Consider the following 22,129-nt stretch of genomic DNA (forward strand, 5'->3'; position numbering starts at 1 on the left):
CGCGTTTTTAATGTAAGGTAACCTGTGTATTTTCAAAAGCTTTTTGCGACGAAAAATTGAACAACCTAATCGAACCTCGGGGTGTTTTCTTTCAAAACAACGTGTTATTAGGGGTACGCCTAAAATAACATTTGCAATAAGACACCATTAAAATCGATATCGAAGCAGTTAACTTGCAAAATAAAATAAAGACGCAAGTTACAAGGGTATAAGTGAAACAGAAGAATGGTAAATTATACGACTACGTATAATTGTTTACCATAAAACATCATACACCGTTCTTTGTGGACAGCGGCAAGTTATGTATGGATGCGCCAAGAGGAGTAATTGTTCCTAATTGTAATTGTAAGGTTAATACGATCTACTCTGAACCGGCGTGCGTGTATGAAGCGATTGATGAATGTGAAGGATGCAAGAGAAGTGTGTCAGTATCGAAGCAAATGGAATTCTATAGTCTCTGCTTACCCCGGTGGAAAATAGGCGTGAGTATATGTATGTAAGTGTAATTGTAAGTAATATATGTTTACTGAAGAATAAATTATTATTTAGCATTTTATGTCGATGGTACATCTAATTCCAAAGACAGTGAAATAACATCATCCATCATAAAATGTAAGGTACAATCTTTGGAGGAAATATTTTTTAATTTTATTTTGAAAATATCTATCTTTGCCTACTTTTCAACCAAGACTTATATTGTTGACATTTTACTGGAATGTTTATTCTTAATATAGGCAAAACATAACTCTCATTGTTTATTTTTAATGTTAAAAAAATATAGAAAAAGGAGAAGAAAGAAGAAGAGAAGTGTGTTTAAAAATATATGGAGATGTTTTGGAGTTATCTCTATATTTTATCTACACAAGTATTGTATTGTAAACGATTGTTCTTGGATTATATTCGTCATATAAAATAGATAATTTATCCACTGGAATAATATTTCTTCCAAAATTCACGGGAGACTAGTTAACAATGTCTGTATTCATCTGTCACGGACACTCAATTTGAACCTTTTCATTGTGGACAAAAGCTTTGTTTAGTAAATAGCCAGAAAATGGCCGTCAAAGGCCCTCATTAATTAACTCAAGGCTAGTGTGGAGAATTCCACTGGCAAAATTATGTTACACGTACAATTCTCATCATGGAATTAACTCCCCGATAACAGAGGATTTTACTGAAGATTTACCTTCAAGACCAACGCGACTTTTCTTTAGTTTATGTTGTTTTTACATATTTAGTCGAATTGTGTCCATTTCTACTGGCAGAGTATCTAGTTATGTGCAGTACTTTATAACGTACTTAGTCCCTATTTCTTTCTTTCAGATTCCCCAAGGAAAGGAGACTGACAGATTTACATTATAATGCTTTTATATACCTTTCGACCAGGGAATATTTTACACAAAAATATATTCTCATTCAAAAAAAAATTCTCGTAGCATGTTAACGTTCAAGTACCAACTCATGCAATGTACAGTCATATTGTGACTGACAGTACCATTTGTGAAATTCGCTAAGTGAATAATAAGGAAAGATAACAATTTATACATGAATTTGTTTCATTCACGAGTAACATCCCTTTTTTGACAATGTTATATTGATAATGGTGCCGATTCAAGCAGCCACTAACTTAATTTTAATTTTGTTTTCCATTTCCAAATTCAGGTCTGCCTCTTTCTGGTACTTATCGTAAATAAAGGACACCACTATTTTTAAAATAGCCTAAATAAATCAAAATTAAATTTTGTTCCCCAAAATCAGCATCATGATTAATGTATTTTTATATTTATTTATTTATAAGTAATAGATTTTTTTTATGTAGGGCAACCTTTTGCATGGCATATATTTATTGCTAGTACAGTCTCGACAACACATTACTCTACTGTTTATAAAATAAACTCGTAAGAAAAGATCAACAAAGTAAACAAATGTCAATCGTTTTGAGAATGGAATGCCATTTGGTAGCTTTTATTTGAAGTTACGCGCTTTAAGGCCATGACAAGTGACTTGGCTTCTAGCCCAGAAATAGAGGAACGATATGGTGGCGTATGTTCCGAACCCCCTCCAGTGGTCTGGTGTCACAAGTATAATAGGACAGATGAGTGGGTCAAACGTGAATTTTAAAATGGCAATCTATAAAAAGAAGCTAGTCTGAGATGATTAAAAATCAATTCGGCCTCACCCGGCACAAAATTTTAGACAACGGCGAACCTCGAAGAGGATTAAGTTTTGTAAGAATCAATCGATGTTAGTGGGCTGATAGCGATAAGCTCTTCCTCTTCTCTCGTGTGGGTTGCGAGGTCAGTGACCGACCTCACTCACTATTTTCTTAAATTAATATGTAGTCGTTACATGACCCAAGTCTGGGGCGATAATCACTAATAAAGAAAAACTGTTGACCACGCCGGCGGGCTCGGTGACAAGTATGGTTATAATTAGCCAATAATAATAATGTCTTCTGGTTGCTTATGATTGTGCCTCGGTAAGGATTACGGTAGTGTGTTACGTCTGACTGTTATTAAGTAGTAAATGAAATGAAAGATGCGCTTCCACTTTGTTTTTCCTACCAGAGTCGTTACATTAGAATCATGTGAATTTCCCAAATAGGCAACTTTCGTTCTCACGTTAGTAAGAACTCGAGTCGAAATTCAAATCATGATAGAATTTAAGATGATCCCGAACATTCGACGATATTTTTTTTATTTAATATCGTATTTATTGTATCAGAGACTGTTGAATATTTTAAAGGAAGAAGCTATTGATTCTGAGTTAACAATATTCAATTGCGATGACTGTAATTAAACAGCCTCTATGGTCTAGTGGTTAGAGCGTTAGGCTCGTAATCTGGAAGTCCGGGTTTGATTACCGATGGGGACATTGTCGAAATCACTTTGTGAGACTTTCCTTTGTTTGGTAAGGACTTTAAAGGCTTGAATCACCTGATTGTCTGAAAAAGTAAGATGATTCCACGCTTCGTTATTGGGGCACGTGAAGCCGTTGGTCTTAACGTACAGCTCCACCAAAACGCAGTGGAGCAGCGTGGTGGATTATGCTCTATACCCCCTCCTGAGGCCTGTGCCCAGTAGTGGGACATATATAGGCTGTTTAAGTTATATTAAGTATGTAATTTAATAACATTTTATTTAAGTATACCATAATAATACTTCGTCATTACTTCTAGATGATGTACGGGATTCACTACCTCTAATTAATGTTCATATTTAAAAGTTGTTTTTAAATCCAAATGATTATACTTAATATCTCTAATTATAAAATATTTTGTTTAACCATACATTTTTTAACTATGCATTTTAAATTGATTTTCGACCTTAAGAACCTTGTTACATTCAACTTTATAGCGTTATCTGGTTTTCAAAGGTTCCACTTGCCTAACTAGATTTGTCAGGTCCAGTATTTTTACAGAATGGACTGCCTGTCTGACCTTTCAACCCGCGAAGGGAAAACCAGCCCAATACAGGTTAAGTCCCATACCTCCGAAATGCATAACCCTGCAAACGCATAAACGTAGAACCCTGAGCCCTGTAACACTGTTCCTATTATATCCCAACTTCTATTACACAGTCATACAATTTCTACCTGTGACTAGCCATAAATTCAGTATTGTCAAAACTATTCTATTAAACTGAACACAATGGATCTTTGTCCCTCTAGTGCTAGGTCGATCTTTTATTAGCCCTTAGTCCCTACTACACAGTCGCTCCTGAAATCGAATATTTTATCCTACTCGGACGAAACAACCCGTTACTAGGTAGAACCAGCGGCAAATTACAGAATTACAATGTCGTTTGAACCTCGAGGACAATGAAAGTGCCACTCGTAAGTAAGTGGTCGCCGGAAATTATTTTTCCTCACGCGTGTACACTGTCAAAGTCATATTTGTACTGTATCATCAATGTAATTTTATTAAAATATGTAAGATACACATTTCAGAATGATTAGATAATTGAAATCACAGTAAATATAATCATCATAGAACAGAAAAAATAAAATAAAAATAAACAACCACTCAAAATTAAACTTACCTGTTGCAATAAATCTTTTCCGAGCACAGCAATTGCATCCCAAATTACACAATAATTAATTGTTAGCGATACGAAAGCTATTAACAGTTTTGTATTTATAACGAAGAGAATATTATTACAAGATTTTCGAAATTCGAGACTTCGTATAACCAACCGGTCATAGAGGCGTAGCGCGTAGTCACTGTTACGAGGGCTACGAGACGACTGCCGCTACGGCTACGATCGCGGCGACGACTGCAAAATATACGATCGGAAACTTTCGGCTCCTCACGACTACACCCGAACGCTTCATGAAATTATTTAAAAACACAGTTTGTGGTGCATCGCATGTAATTTAAATTTTCATTACTTTAAAAATATATTGGAGGCCACTCTACATGGTACAAAAATAAGGAACATAATAATGTACACGAATTATTAATGATAATTTTAACGTTAATGGAATACTGTCAATCATGGCCTTAATGGAAGTTCAGAATGATAGTTATTATCGTAAAGTTTTTATTAATACATACAATTTAAAAATACGAAGTGTATCACTGATAATACATTTGAATATTACAAAAGTAAAGCTTCCAATTTAACTAAAACGTACACTTAAGAGCATCAGTCCCAAAACAATACTTTAGAGTTCACAATGACTGCTCTACAACAAATACCCGAACCTTATTTTATTGTATTCTTACATCGGATATAATCCGATGGAACGCGATAAAATCAAAGCTAAATATAATGTTATATTTTCTGGCCCCAGCAGATTTGAGCGAGCAGTTTTTTTTATACGAGTCGATTCTTTTTATGACACAAGTGTGTTCAAATGCGGCCGTGTACGTGAATGGAAAAGCTTCATCGTACGATGGAGGAGGTACTTGTGCTAGGAAAAAACGACGGAAAATGTAAGTGAAATATTTTAATATAATTAATATAATTTTCTTTCCATTATGATAAAAAGAAAAAAAGGCGTTTCAAACTTATAGGCCTAAATACCTAGATAAGGAAAGTATAGGGAATACTTAAATTGTACATATTATGTACCATGCATAATGTACTCGTATCTGTATAATGGAGCAATTTAATGCATATGACGGAAATTGTAGTTTGTCTTTCGACTATTGACTTAAAAGTATTACAGTCATGATTCAATCATACTCGTAATTTATTAAATCAAAACATTTCTTATCGTATCTGTAAAAAGATACGATCTACAAAACTCTATCGTCCACGATTGTGTTCGCAGCCCGCTCCAAGCGGGAAGTGCTTCGTTGTTGCAGGTACTAAACCGATTGTTGGAAATAACTGGGATTTCGATAATCTGTTTTTGCTCCCGCGAAGCCTCCCTAACAGATCGGGGATACTATAAATCATTTTCAAATGTTTTGCGGCTTTTTGCGGTTTTATGTGGATTTTCGCGACGCAACGGTTTATCTTGTTTCGATTTAGGCGACGGCGCGTGAGCTCGGCCGAATGGTGATTTATAACACTGGAAAACTAAAGTTGTTTACTAGCCCGGCCTTTGTTGTCCCACCCCTTTACCTTCAGAGGACAGATAAATGACACGAAACAAACGGTATCAGGTGTCAGCTACGAAATACCAAGTAATGCCCTTTGTCACCCAATTCTTCTTGCGTATAGCGAAGGATTCGTCTTGTCCTGACAGAATATATTTCTGATCCACGTTTTGCTGACGCGTCATGTAACTGACAGTGGAATTTATTTGAACTTGCCAAGTGCTTGTCGCTTGGAATCAAAACGTGAGCTAAAGGGAGTTAGTGTAATATTTCTCGTGTCGGTGGCGGCACAAAAAATCATATTTTGGTAGTCAAGCCGCATGTTCCGGCGGGACGTCGGCGCGGCTGCACACTACGAGCGTTGCATCTCAATGCCGCCCGTGTTACCCTACACTTATGGATGTCAATAATATTTTTCCTACACATTTATTTTTCCACACCTCCTGTCTCGCATACTAATTTTGAAATCAAAATGAAAAGTTGCACTTTACTTCAGGTACTCAATTTAATTTTGTACTGCCGGCAACGATTTTAATCGTGTGACTCTAAAGTGTAACTTTATTCAAGCGAGACAACACCACCTCGAAACACCAACTTTAATATTCACTCATAACTAACAATGTCGTGGAACATATCAAATTAAATCAAAGTAATTATAGTGTCTTCCATACGACTACCAAATAATGGTGTGAAACTTCAAAGACTTGAATTATGAACAGACAATTTCCATTACCTTAAATACGTATTAATAATATCTACAGTAATGTTTATTACATAAGGCACGCGATTCAGTGATTCCACTAAAAGCGTCTTCACATGCTCAGGTTGTGGGCCTTACAAAGTAAATGTAACACGCATTTTCTATAGCGAAATTTTTTATTCAACAGGCGTAGTTTTCTGAATAGTGTTTCGAATGCCTCAAAGAAATATTTTCGGGGAAAGGCACTCGCGAAGAAGCATTAAATATTCACAGCAATATGCCGAGTGTTCGCTCTCAAATAACTTATGTAAATATCCTGGTTTAAGAGGTGCCGGTGTTCGGAAGTCGAACACAAACAAAAAAGCGTAATGTCTTCTTGTTCGTGTCTCAGGTGTTCTTTTTTCATCGCATGTAATGAATGGCGCTAGCAAACTCCGCCCACACATGTGCCGTAAACCTTATTTACAAGGAGTGGTGTGTCATGCCAATATTCGTGACGAGTCTCAGGGGGGTTGTAACAAGTTAAGACTTTGTGAGTGTTCAGTAAAAAGTCAATAGAAACTCATGGGGTTCACTTAAGAGCCTTTGGTGTGGTGAAGGTTGTGCGGGAACATTAGCGGGTCTCTCATCGTTTGTTTGTCGAGTCACGTGCGTCGCGAAACATAAATAACAAGAGAGTTTGCGTAGTGCGTACTCCCGAGACCGCTAGACGTGTATAATTAACGAAACAACAACAAAATCTAGTTTACACTTCAAGGTGTTAAGCAAATTAAAACCCGCCTAATTGCGTGAATAATGTAATTGCTTTACAATTCTCTGCAAATGCCATTCACACGTGTTGTATACTAGCCAGTTTACAACCCCTGGCGGTATTTTAATCCCAGTCATAACATCCAGTTTTTCAAACTCTTGCGAAAGTATATTACTTGTTCAGTAGTTAATAGAACGCTTAAAAGCATTTTTAGATTATGAAATCGTAATCCCCATTAAAATATAAAATAAATTTTCTAATTGAAAGGAGTCAAAAGGGCTCTATCTTACAAGAACATCGTAGTGGCGCCAATACGGTAGCGCCTTCAAAAAAATAAAGGTACAAGCTATCTGTTAGCGGCAATCAAATCCCGAAAAATGGCTTTAAAGTCAACTTTATGAAACATTTAAATATAATGTAGATGTGTTTTAGTTTGCTTTCTCTCTTTCATGTTACAATTATGTGAACCTACAATTATGTAACTGAAAACGATTTAGTTCTCATAAAAGCAAATCGCTGTTAACTATTCGAGGCATTGTACTAGAAGCGTACATCATTCTTGTTCAGAGTACCTGCCTCCAAAATACAGAGGGGCATTTGAATAGATACCCCATATCATTGCGCCGTGAATTGTTCATAAATCTCTCTACATGCCGCCTTTTGTTTAGCCCGCCGGCACGTGAATGCCCTCAGAGCTTAGGCAAATTCAATCCCAACCTCTTCACTGGAATTGGACGGAATGGGACGTCCCATAATATATGAGCCCGCAGAGCTTCGCGATGGATAATGAATTTGCTCTTAGACTTTATTGTTCGGTGCGCCTGCCATTAATTTCGAGAGACCATTACTCACATATCCCGCACTAATCTCCCCCTCTTTAAAGCTTGCGTATAAACTGTAAGAAGTTTAAAGGAATGGCTAGAGTGAAGGAAACGATGCGCTGTAAGCTATTCCGACTGCGCCACTCTTTGAGTCGACGTCTCTGCACGAAATCGTCTGAAGAGCAGATTACGAGTATTACAGGCTCTTTGCTCACAGAAATTTTATGTGTACATTTGGCTTTAGTGTGTGCTCATGTTATGCGATCGTTCGTTATTGGATGTCGAAGCAAACAGATGCGAGCTCGACAATGTACATATACTTGGAAATAGCGAAGAGCGTCGAAAAAAACTGAAGTCTTTTAACCTTTCATTAAGTTTTTATTGCACTTGGGTTGGAACGAGCAATGACCCATCGTATACAAAGAGACATTTGCTCGAAGTAATTTGTGTTAGTGCGAGCATTCAAGACAATTTATTTCATCTGAAAGTCATTTACTAAACGAAAGTAAGCACTCGTAGCTAAAGTTATTACAGTCTCAAAGTTCATAATTAATTACTCACACCGCAATCAAAACTTTAGTGCAGATCCCACTGTCAAATGCAAAACTGTAGGTTTTCATTAGGTACTTCATATTTTTTATTTTGCTTTTACGCTAGTAGTTACTATTAGTAGTTTGGAGCCGTAGTACCCCCGTTGGTAAAACGCTTGCCTCTCACTTTGAGGTCGCAGGTTCGAATGTAGCATAGACCTAAACCAATGATTGTCGAATTTGTTTTGGAATTCATGTTTGGATCATAAATGATTATCACGTGCTCAGTGGTGAAGGAAAATTCATTTTTGGAGGTGTGTGACCTAACCTATATTGGGCTGGTTTTCCCTTCGCAGGTTGGAAGGTCTGGGAGGCAGTTGCTTCTGCAAAAAACCCAACCTGTCAAATCTTCAGGTTAGGTAAGCGGACCCTGTAAAAAACGGGATAATGCTAGGGAGATGATGATGCTAGTAGTTACTCTAGTCTACTAATATGCTCAAAATATGTTTGCAGCATGGCAGCATGTTAGATGTACGGTCTTTCGTGGCAAGCAGCTATGTGTCTCCCGTCAGGCAGGGAGAAAGAAGGTAGACACGTGAAGTCCCTCCACGCTACTTCAAAGTCGCGAGGCGAAAGAACTTCGCAAACGCAATGAATACGCGAAAGTATGTCCCCACGTAGTATACACCAAATCGTTTGAGAATTTAAAACGAGCTCTCCTCGACCACTGACTAAATTAATTTACTCATTACACTCGAGTTCGGGCGTCATTCCTATACAAGTTTAATTTATGAAACGCCAGCAAGACGGATGAACTTAGTATAAAATTATTATCATAATTTCTCACCAAAAACTTCCGAGTGAGTTTTCGCCATGAATATGCAAAGGGAAAGTTCACACGGTGCCAACTTTTTATGAGTTCTGTCAGACTTCTAGTACTATTGTTGTAATTTGCATTTTTACTTTGCTCTTTGCGCGTTATTAAAGGAGAGAGGAGAAAAATGTTTGTGGCTCCTAAAGCCTTGAATTAAAGAAGGTATGAATTTTTATATTTTGCTACTTCTTGAAATGTAAGTAAAGTTATAACTTTAATAAAACTACAGTACTCCTCGGGGGTATTACCTAATGAGTTTTAATTTATTAGCTGGTTTTACTGCTTTTTGAATATTTTTTTTCATTTCGATTCAATTGAAAAAGTTATTTCCCAAGTGGCATTGAACGCAGGTTTCACATTTCTTAAAAGCTTTCACACGTATATTTTGGCCCAAAGACACGGGCGACCGAAAGACCCGTTTCAACTCTTTTTGTCGCTTTCATCTATTTGAAAGAACTTTGACCATAAAGGCGTCTTTCTGAAAAGGCAAATGTGGGTACTTTCAAATAGATTGAAAACCAAGTATTAACTTAACCTCATTTTCTCGCATCTTTTTTTCACTTCTAGATTTTATAAGACATGAGATGTAGCAGCGTATAAAACTTTGAAATTTTTATACTTACAGCAGAATTTCAGCGTGCATTTTGTGAAGGCATCGAAGGAGGAACTTTGAAATCCACGAGGCAGGGTGACTAGCGGAACAAGTGTGTCTTAAAGTAAAATGGAGCGGACTGAGAGCCCGCGTAGAGCCCGCACATTGTGCTGAATCCCCAACGGTGTTCCTGACAGTCGAAGAGTAATGCGCGAAGGATAGGATACTTTTGCACTTTGATCTATGGAGCTCTCAGGCGACAAAAATGTCCAACGTTCCGCGCACACCTGACACTTTTATAGAAACTTCGTTGGAACTACGCTCTTGCGCGGGATAATAACGTTCTACGCGACATACCTATCTCACGTTACGACAACTTATAATATTGATGAATTGCGCGTGCACTTTCCCCGACGTCCTCATATACAGGATGTTAGTGACATCGTATCTAATTCCGACGGGGATGATTCAGCTCATTATTCTGAGGTAATGTCAAGTGGAATTTTCCATCGTAAAATATAGAATTGAAAATAATTTCAGAAAACTAAAAAAAAATCGACCGAAAAATATCGACCTAAAAGAAAATTCCACTTGATATTAAGTCAGAATCACATCCCTCAAAGTTTTTATTACGATGTCACTAACAGCCTGTATAAGTTGTACGTGACACCAATATAACATAAAATAAAAAAATACTTTTAATGCACACACACAGGAAATACTATTTGATACAATATAAGTATACTACCACCGTCGTCCACAGACCATTTGAGTATCGACTAAACAATTGATGTTACCTACGTTTTAATACTCATATCTCTCCTTTATTTTAAACGACATTTGTCTATATTCCCATCCAATGAAGTCCAAGTTTCAACGTCTCAGGTCGTGAGGGTTGTCTGGAGGACAAATATCTTCAAAGACGTCCAATGTTATTCTGAACATATACTCTGAAAATTACTTTTAATATTACAATATTTGAACTCACCCATGGAACGTGCGAGCATAAAATATGTTTTTATAAAACATTGTTATTTTCTTTTTTCATATTCTATATACAGTAAAGCAAACACGTTAGTTTAAGCCACAATATGTTGCCAAAATATAACTTATAGTGAGTTTTGTTACTTATAGTTGTCACCAACCAATCACGTTACCAAGTTATCACGAAATACATAAGTGCGTCTATGCTTACTAGAAAAGCGATATTTTCTTGACTCTATATTATGCCTCGTTTAAAATGGTAAAAACATTAAAATGTTTTCTATCCGGTTCTGTTTGACGAATGCCAACATAAATCTGCTTACCATAGATAGCACCAAGTACTTGTACTTACGGTAAAATTTTGATCTATATCTGTGGTAGGTACACAGTATAACTTAGTCCCAAGAGCTGCAGGGATAATATGGCTTAATAAGTATAAACCCAATATTCTCACCGAGAAAATCGCAAAAAAAGCCACTTTTCTATATTACATAGAAACAATATTTACGAACACCGGCGTTAAATCGGATAAGTAAAATTATATTTATCTATCCTTGTACTTTCCATCCAAGTATTTTCTCAGAATAAACTATTTTATTAGATGAATCCGATTGCGGTAAATAGCATTGGAGAACCCTTTTACGCACATTTGGTTTTTGATACCCAGCCCGTTAGTATCTGATCGCCACGCGCCGGATTTAATTCCATAGAAGGCTCCACGTGAGTGTACATTATTTATTGATAACAACAGGCAAATAGTACGACGGGAAACTGCAGGAAATGTTGTAGGTATTTTCTGAGCATATATCCGTCGGCTTACTGTAATGCGACAGACATGCCGTGATTAAATAATAAAGTCTGGCAACGAAAATGTTCGTATACTTATATTAATAAGATTTATTTTAAAAGTTCCTAAATTAATTCCACCTAGTAATCTTAATGTTTTTCCACGACGTATTAATTATTACATTTTATCTTTAGTAGGGGTTAAAGCAAAGTCGGTCGCAACATGATTTAACTCTAAATTTAGGGTATGGCGACATTGCTCGGAGGCACGCTACCGCTGACGAGGTCGTTATGTTTATGCCACAATAATTTCAATCATAATGGCAGTTCTATAAATTCCCGACTGCAATTGAAATGCATGCAGCATTAAGTTGTTTGAGTCGCATGAACGTTCAGACCCTCATTAAAGTAATAGAGCTATTAAGTTAAACACAGCCGGTGTGGCAGCTACTGGCACGCCAATAACCAAGATGCCATGGCAAAGCAAAGGACTAGGAGCCATACGGCCATGAATTATTTATATCATTCGCCAGACGGCAAATGGACTTCTTCAGAAAAAATCTATTAAAACCCAACAAGACTAGCGTCCAAATTAATTTATAAAGAACACAGTACCTTTTCAGACGGAGAAGAGAAAGAAGTTTTGGGTGTAGGTAATTAGACGTAACAAGTTGATGGCATTGGGCTCTTTCTAATTAAAGGAAACGCAAGGCGCCTGGAACCGTGTGCCACATAAAGCTGAACGGTACATTCCCGTAAAGTTTTTAACGCTGATGAGTTGTAGCTTCAGGCCGCAATTTAAACTTTGAATTCATTATGAATTTCTTGACTAAAGATGCACGCATTCATTCTTGTGACGTGTAATTTGGAAATTTCCCTCGGGCTTCAACGTATGAAATAAACATTGCTAAGTTGCTGCAACAAAATTAGTTTACGGCTGTGTAATTTTAATGTGTGCAATTTTGCTACGCTCAACACAATCATGAATGTTTCAAAATAGTTCAAACACCATTGTGATACTAATTTTGGTATTTTAGTGCAAATGGTGGATGTGGTAGCAAAACATTGATATAAAATGAAATAATGTATAATCATTTATGAGCATACCCAGCATGTACAGTGCAAATATGTGTATACTAAGCACCTACTTATAAAGAACAATATTAGCTAATTTAGTCTAAACAGTTCCATCTCCAACCAATAGTCGATTTAATTATGAATGACTTATAATTTTCCAATAAGTGTATTATACTTATAAAGTTATTAGAGACAGCAAGTCCTTATGACTACAGCGAATATCAGCAATCAAACAGATGAGAATAATAAGGAACAAAATTAGGTTAGAAAATAAACAACAAAATATCAATTTAGCGTAAATGAAGCTTTACTTAATATCCAAGGGGAGGCTTCACGCATATTTTGGACTACTTACTTTGTATAATATCGCGGACTTATAAAGTTTCTCATTTTTGGCCAGGAAAAATATGCTTTGCAGTAAGTAACGACGGTATGTAAATAGCTCAAATCCTTACTTGTTTTCAGGTAAAGCTTACAATTTATGATGAAAAACTCTGGATGAATACAAAACGTTTAACTTCATATTGTTATTGTTTAATTTCAATTCCTATTTTTGTATATTTCGTACGCGTGAGATTATGTATTTATAGTTCATGATTATGTAGTACTAATAGGTATTTTATATCAATTGTTATATTTTTTTTAACAATTAAATTATTTAAAAAAATCTATTAGAACAACATAATTATCATGAAATATACAAATTAATAAAAATTGTTATAAAGGTGAGATCTCTGAACATTCTGCATTTACCTAACTACGTTCTCCTAGTCATTGCCGTACAAAATGGCCTTAAAAGAGCCAGAGTACTATTATTTAGTACTCATTGCCGTTTTAATTCAGTCCGCACAAATATCTGTAATCTCGGAACAGCAGTCTCGCACTCAACGGACCCAAACTTCGATAAAAACAAGCTCCACTCAAGTGTAAACAAACTAATCCCACTCGTGATTCTGTTTACTGCCAGTGACTTAACTATAAATGGAAAAGAATAACTTGCTCTTAGTGGAAACTCGCTTTATTAGCTGATGGTGAAGGAACTACCGCATTTTTCACCATTTTTACTTCACCAGTAAGAATCTGGATACGTCGACCCATAAATAACCGGCGATGGCGTCGCCTGCTGTGAGTTTTATTGTGATTTATGGAACGATTATCGGCAAACGACTAAACTGGAAACCGGTTTGCCATTGTAATGACATCATTAATATTAGACAATACGGCTCTCCCATATCTGTAGAATTGTTTCCTCTTTATTTTCGTGAAAGAGATTTTAATCTTGGCTCGGAAATTATGATACTCTGCTCAAGCGCTTATATTATCTGTTATTAACTTGAGATTTCTACTTTTAATTAAATTTCGGATGGAAAACATTTTAGAGCTATAATTGAAAAGTTTGCTCAGGTTGAAATCTAACGCTGCTTTAAAACTCCGAAAGTAGACTAAATCAAAGTTTGAGTGTGTTCCATTTCGGTAACTCATTTTGAATTGTTCTGAAAATAGATCGTTATAAATTTATGAACAAGGTACAAATTAAGTTAAGTTACATCCTTGTAAAAGTTTATATTATTTACTGAACGGAGGGAGAAGTGTTTGCACGAGACGGTGGGGTCGATGAATCGTACATCAGGGGCAGAGGCTCGACAGCATTTATCAATTTCACCTAACCTGTTTCATTTTAAGCGAATTACGCCGATAAAAGCACCCGTGGAGCGAGAATTATTCACGGGAACAAAGGAGACACCCACCTTTTCAGGCAGGTGTCTGAAATACGAAATTCATTGCGTCGTAAACAAAAGGACGATTTTTAAAGCCCGCCCGTGAGTGTTTTGCGGGTTTTTTCCCGCGACTCATATTTCAATTTAAGCGGCGTTATTGATTGGCAGATATAAATTTTCTGTGAAATGTCGTAATTTATTTGCGTTTTTTATTGCGGTTTGTTTTGATTGGGTATTTTAATTATATTTACTTTACGCGTTTTTGTACCTTAATTCTAAATACAAGGTGTCAGTGACACCGTAACGAAAACTTTAAGCGCTGGTTGAGACCATGAGTCTGATTTGATATCAAGTGGAATTTTCCGACGCAAAAGTATGCAACTGAAAATAATTTAAAAACATGAATTTTATGACGGAAAATTCCATTTGAATTTCCTGTATCATCCCCTCAGTATTCGTTACGATGTCACTAACACCCTGTATTATATGACGCACAAAGAATCTTCAAAAATAAATTCCATTTAGTAGTCGGTCAATAACAAAAATACGTAAGTATTAAGCTGAAACCGAACCAAAGCTGTACACGATGGCAGATTTTTCAGGACAATCAAGGTAAATTCTATTAATTAGTTTAGAAATTATGCGGGACAGACTACAAACATACATGTCAATCAAATAACCCTCCATTTTGCTTTGTTGTAATCTGGTAACGACATCCGATACGAATTCCGTGTCATTTTTTGATTTCGTTGAAACCTTCACAAAACACTTTACCGGCATTGTAACGATACGACACAAAACAGTGACATTCTGATAGAATAGTAGATAGCATCTGAGGATATTAGATACCCACATCACATTACTCCAGTTCCCTACTTATCGATAGTTACCAACCCGTCAAACTGTCCAACTTGAACCAGGTGGGACAATGTTTCCCTTTGCCATCAGGATAAGCCTTTTGCCAAAGGGATAAGAGTGAAAATAGCACTGTCTACAAACAATGAAAACGAGTATTAAAACGACATTGCGCGTCCAAGCGTCGCGCTAACGTTATTAAAGTCACACACTTGTTTTCGATGACGCGGGAACGTGACATAGATAAGGGAACATATAAAATAAAATTGCTATTCAAAATTCTAGATTAAGTAAATTAAATTCATCTTTTTTGGGGTTATGTATACGTTTTTACAATAAAATACCTTAAAAAAAATTGACAGAAAATAAATTTAAAGCTCATGTGAAGCTTGCTTTATGTAAAAAAGCTTATTATAAGGTTAATGACTACCTAAATTATAAAAATGTCTGGTATTGAATGTGTTCCTCAAGTTATTAAATAACTTGTAATGTATACCCTCATTGGTTTTTAAAAGATGTGTTACTGTTGCAGTTTCTTGTCATTTCTTCTCTTCAGCCATAACACCTTGCGAAATGACGTTAATTCAAAAATGTTACATTGACCTTCAACAAGTTTATCCTTGATAATTACGTCAAATAAATGATTCTCATTCTGATTCATATTATGAACTTTTGAATAAGTAATCATTTCATGAATGTCAGGGAGAAGAAAATACCGTATGTTTTAATATAAAGACCAAAATATATATTTATCTAACCGCACATGGAACTTATTTTTTGTAATAAATTGCCTCGTGTACGCACTTAAGAGGCAATGTACCTATAACCTATTACTACATACTTAATCACGCCTTTGGGAGATAAAACGGGACTAAAACCAAATGACCTGCAAAATTGTCGATTCCAAAGACATTGTTTGAGTTCTATCTGTGCAATAAAGTATATAATGTTTGGATAGTTTACGTTGGTGCTAATTCCTGTAAATACCATCTAATTTTATTTTAAGTTATATCTGTCATTTTCTTATCCGCCGAAAAGGAAAGGGACAGGTAATCGACAAGCATAAAATTTATGGAACACACGTCAATTTTAAGCACAAATCTAAACCAACCGTCTAAAAATTTTATATCCGTCAATAACCCGACACAGTTAAGTAGACAGCACGTCAAACGGATTGCATACCAGCGACGTACCTTTTGATTCGCCCGGGTTATTCATTCATTCACTCATTCTTCCTAAAATTAAGAGCTGTGAATCATCCGTCCCTTTCCTTTTCGACGGATATGAAAATGACGGATATAACTTTAAATAAAATTAGGCGGTGTCGGCAGGAATCGGGGCCAATATTCGACAAACAATCTTAATATAAAAAAAATACAATTCAAAGTGTAACTATGTTAAAATTTAATAAGGATAATTTTGAGTTCGAAATAACACTATGCAGTCGAATGGACAAAACAGGTAAACATTGTTGTTAGTGTGGGTGGATATCTAAGTCTCTAGCATTGTTATATTTCTCAGAAAATAACTATATCTTTCATTTTATTTTTCATCTAATACACTACACAAGGACCACTCATACTTAACCGGTTTGTCGAAAATATAATATATATTCCAAGCAAATTTAAAGGAACAAAGACAAAGAATAAACATAAAGCTTTTAGAGAGAAAAAAACTAAACTAATCGCATTTCTTATGAGAAGAAAACCTTACAACGAACGTCTCGCCTAATATACATCATATATTATGAAAAAAAAACCCAATGAGAATATAAAATAAATAAATAAATAAGTACTAAAAAGGTACGAAGCTCGCGTAAATATAGTAGGTACTTGTACCAATTTATAATTCAAGTTAATCAATCTTTCTTGACAATTCATTAGGAACTGACTATCTTCATTCGTTATAACTTACAAAATAAATTATTCTGCGGTAGGTAGCATTACCATTCGTCTTATGTTTTTCCTATTAATGTTTTTATTTTCTTATTTTCAAATTGATATAAGTAATCTAACTACAAACATAGTTAAGCACATAAGACGATCTATCTGTCTTGACAATTTATTACCTACGTACCAAATTCATTATTTTATTACTCACATATAAATTATTCTGATATTATTATTTGGTCCTATATGCAAGATTTCTTTATTTTCTTCTTTTCAATGTGACATTGGCCCCGATTCCTGCAGACACCTCCTAATTTTATTTTAAGTTATACCTGTCATTTTCTTATCCGCCGAAAAGGAAAGGGACGGATAATTGTCAACAAGTTAATTTTAAAACAAATGAATAACCCGAGCGAATAAAATAGGCGAGATCGCTGGTATTGTAATGTCTACTTAACTCTGTCGGGTTATTGGCTAATGTAAAATTTTTAGACGGTTGTTTTAGATTCTGCTTAAAATTGACGTGTAAGTATTCCATAAATTTTATGCCTGTCAATTACCCGTCACTTTCTTTTTCAACGGGTAAGAAAATGACAGGTATAACTTAAAATAAAATTAGATGGCGTCTGCAGGAATTAGCACCATTGTTTTATAGTCTAACTACATTTTGTCCGTTCTCTAAATACTAATCTATGATAAAGCTGTCCACAATCAACATAATGCGATGGTCTATAGTAACATCCGCGTTGCAATTCAAATACTACGAACGTATGAATAAATCTTTTCAGTGTGAAAGATAAAAGGTCACAATTCACAGAGTAGATTACCAACATTAGCTGCAATGCAGTCCGGAGCAGCCAACCCTTTGCGAATGAATCACTAGCAGGGTATTTATTCAAAGTTATGTCGCCTGTCATTTTAGCTAATGGCTTAATTAGAAAGTTCAGCATTCTATTTTTATTATAAATAAAAATCTTAGAGGGACTTGGTGGATATGGCTGATTTTCTTATCGTGTGGATTGTGAGATAGAATACCAGCCTCATCAACCCTGGTGTCAGGGTTATTATTGAGCCGCCAAAGGCCCCTGACATGACTCATGTAACTACTACATACTTACATCAGTAGGTAGTAACCGGGACCAGCAGCTTAACGTGCCTTCTGAAGCACGGATCATCTTCGGATCATTCTTACTTTCGGGCAATCAGGTGATCAGCCTGTAATGTCCTTACCAAACTAGGGATCACAAAGTGATTTTTGTGATAATATATTCCCACCGGGATTCGATCCCGGGGCCTCCGGATCGTGAGCCTAACGCTTAACCACTGGACCATGAAGGGTTGATACGGGTGATGAGCAGAGGCCATATTTAGTTGAATATGACAACTCCTGTCAATTTATTGAAGTAGTTAACCACGGGATGGGATTCATATCTGTAAGAATTTGAGTTAAACGAACAGTTGAACAGTTGTTGGTTGGTTTGGACACGTAGAGCGGATGAAGGATAATAGAATTGCAAAAGCGGTATATAAAGCGAAAGTTGGTTTTATGGTATGGTAGGGCTGGCAGAGGAAGACCGAGAAGGACTTACATTGACCAAATTGGAGATGTCTTCAGAAAAGGTTTGATACGATCTACTCTGAACCGGCGTGCGTGTATGAAGCGATTGATGAATGTGGAGGAAGCAAGAGAAGTGTGTAAGGATCGAAGAAAATGGAATTCTATAGTCTCTGCTTACCCCGGTGGGAAATAAGCGTCAGTTTATGTACGTGCATGTATGTTGAACAACCTCTGTAAAGATCATGTTTTTTTTTTCGTTTCACTCCATGCGTAAGCTGAATAAATCACCGGTTGGATATTTATTCAAAGTTACGTCGCCCGTCATTTTAGCTAATGGCTTAATTGGAAAGTTTCGTTGGCTCAGTCAATTTTAGCAGCGAGAAAGTGGCGGGGACCGAGTGCTTTCTCGCGTGTTCGACGTTCACGCCCGCCTTAAAATAACCTGTGATTTTAGGGTTAAATACAATTTATTACAGATTATTTTTCGTAAGTATTGCGCAAATATGGAACGCCACAGTTTTCAGTTTATTGTTTTCAGACACGGCGTCTACATTTAAGTATGAGTTTAGTAAAGTTTCAAGAAGTTAAAGCTTATAGCCAATAAACTGTAGGGCTATAAATACCAAATAATATCAGCAATTTTGTACAAATATTTGCATCCCATATTTTAATAATGCAATAAAACTTTTCCATTTAAGTAATGTCCTCGAAAATAAATGTAGGGGCCAGTGCTCAACCCAGAGAAAGTTGGGTTGGTTGAGTTGGTTGTTTTTTAAATCCATATTGCTTCAGTAGCATCTTATTACAGACATAAATATTAGATGTACGGAACCTCAAAAGTGAAAACAGAATCAAACATGGCTATTATTTTTTCAAACCATGACCAATTACGTCGACATATTTACGCGGGGGTGTGACGTGGCTCTTGAATCCATTTCGCATGTTGCCCAAATGTAGCCAACGTTTGTCGCGATTACCCTGATATGTTTCGATAACAACTGGAAAGGTTCGAATGTAGGTACTAATGACGCCGCCATCACAGTCACATAATATTTCTTTGGGTTTTGTTCGCCTGATTGGCGTTAAGTACGTTGTATAAATGTCGCTTACGAAAAGTGTTTTATACTGATAACTAAATATATTAATTACGTGTGTACCATCACCTATTTACGTAGATATATAAATCAACAGCAAAGAACTTGCAGCTACTCTTGATTATATTATTAGGGTATGTAGAACAAGAAGTCAGCAAAAGTGACGTGAAGAACTAACCAATGAATTCCAAAAATATAAAGTATAGGTATTTTTATCTATTTATGCTATATTATTTATTACTAATTACAACATAACAAATACTTACAATGAGAAAATTAAATCAAAAAAAAATTGACTCGGACGGCACCTGAACCCGGAGCTGTCGCTTGACAAGAGCTTGCAAGTTTTAAAAAACACAGGTGAGTGTTATAAAAAAAATATAATAAATACGTTATTGCACATACATGAAATACATACAATGTTACAAAAAAAAGAGAAATATAAGAGTTCAATAGGCAGCCTTGTTATTAAGTAGCAATCTCTTCCAAGCAACCTTTAGTCATAGGGGATATTTAATATTACTTAATAATAAACATACTTTCAGAAACATACTTAAACTTGAACAGAATCTCAATTTAAGTAAATAACAATAAATTGAATGTTCACCGCGGTGTTTACATAGTTCCAATAAATTATTCATAAAGTATTTTTGTTTTAGTGAAGTATTTGAGATTGCGGTGGCGTGCTATTTGCGAAATGTTCAGCATTTCGTTTCGCTAAGCTTATTAGTACCGAACCGCAGCTTTACCATACTTAGTAAACATTTTACCAGAATCTTAATAAACAGGAACATTAATCAATTCGTAATAAACAAAGAAAATTAAATTTGAATACAAAAAGGTTGTGTAGCGCAGAAAACTGGCTTAAGCCGGCGGCGTCGCTACCCGAGGACTGAAGTTCTTAATTAATTAATATCGATCCTCCTCAAACTTAGGTAATTAATAGAAACGTGGTCCCCCAAACTTAGATAACCCTTTGTGAAGTTCACGTATTAATCCGACCAAGACACAATGAAAACTCTGTCGAAGGAAACTTTGTTACTTGTCTATTGAACGCTGACAAACTTACGATCTCATTTGCAAGGATAATCTTGTGTCAAGTTTCTCACTTGAATACAATGTTCAAATTATTAGTAACTCTTCTCGAACGACTCGTGTACCTAAGCTTACTCAGAAGGACGAGTTGTATTTACGAAGATACTCTCATTAAGTAATCGTACAGCAGAATATGAACGATACATTATAAACAATTTAGAACCATTTTCTTACACGAGTCAAAGTAAAACTTATTTTTCAATTTTAAACGGAAGATCGTCTTAGTCTGAAGTCTCGCAACAGAGTGAACATTTCTTAGAAATCTGGAGCTTTATGTATAAACTTGAAATAAGATATGTTCTTCTATTTAGTTCGAGGTAGAAACCTAACAAAGTGGAGCGTATATAACAGACAGTTGTTGGTAAAATTAATTGGAGGAAATCTGAGACCCATAACAGGTGCGTCAGTCAGATTGTAGCGCATGGCTTCATAAGTTCAATGCAGCTCCCCTGCCTGCACAACCTGAGTTTTATATCAAGGGCGATGGACCTTTACTTGCTTTGTCTTAACGAACATTTCAACAAGGATTCCGAATAAAAAGTAGCTAAACAGGCCCTCCGTTTTTAGTGATCCTACTCTACTAAGACGAAAGATGTTTAAGTCAAAATCGTAGTTATTATTTTCCTGAAAAAGTATCACAAGAGGATTTCGAAAATTTTGCGAAATGTATTTTTAAAAATAAAACGATGTAGAAATTAAGGAGTTCACTCCGTTTTTAATAAAGGAAAAAGAAGTGAAGATAATGGGTACTTATGTCACTGAATCTATATTTCCAGACTTTTGGTGCCAGGGTTCTTTTAGAAAACGAGTTCGTACGTAAATGACTTACATCTTAATAATCAAGATTCCGATGGTTTTCATCAGGTGACATTATTACCTAACTAATAAGTAACATTATTTACTGTAGTATTAAACAGTACGTCTACATCAGTACATTTAGTGATTAGTTTTACAATAGCTTTATCCTTTACATCAGCTTCATACGCGGTACGAATTATCTCTCAAAGTGCAAGCCAGTGTTTTTACGTTCATTAGAATAGTGATGTATCAGTCGAGATTCGGCCGATCAATTGTGGTCTATTCTAACTATTGGCACTAATGTCATCATCATCTCCCTAGCATTATCCGGTTTTTCACAAGGTCCGCTTACCTAACCTGAAAATTTGACAGTTCAGATTTTTTACAGAAGCGACCTTCCAACCTGCGAAGGGAAAATCAGCCCAATACGGGAATGTGGGTTTCCTCGCGATGTTTTCC

At 35.9% G+C, this 22,129-nt stretch overlaps 1 protein-coding gene across 2 annotated transcripts in view; it reads right to left on the reverse strand.

Moving 5' to 3' along the window:
- LOC126370217 (protein toll-like) overlaps nt 1–22,129 on the reverse strand; it is a 96,574-nt gene that overhangs the window by 14,948 nt on the left and 59,497 nt on the right. The window contains exon 1 of one of the 2 annotated variants that reach the window (XM_050015006.1): nt 4,041–4,222. The exons of the other annotated variant lie outside the window; for it this stretch is intronic. The gene's annotated coding sequence lies outside the window, so the exon portion shown is untranslated. Of the gene's footprint in view, nt 1–4,040; nt 4,223–22,129 lie in introns of those variants that run through there. 2 annotated transcript variants of the gene reach the window in all.

This window comes from Pectinophora gossypiella, chromosome 10 (assembly GCF_024362695.1).
Source record: "Pectinophora gossypiella chromosome 10, ilPecGoss1.1, whole genome shotgun sequence".
Lineage (NCBI taxonomy): Eukaryota > Metazoa > Arthropoda > Insecta > Lepidoptera > Gelechiidae > Pectinophora > Pectinophora gossypiella.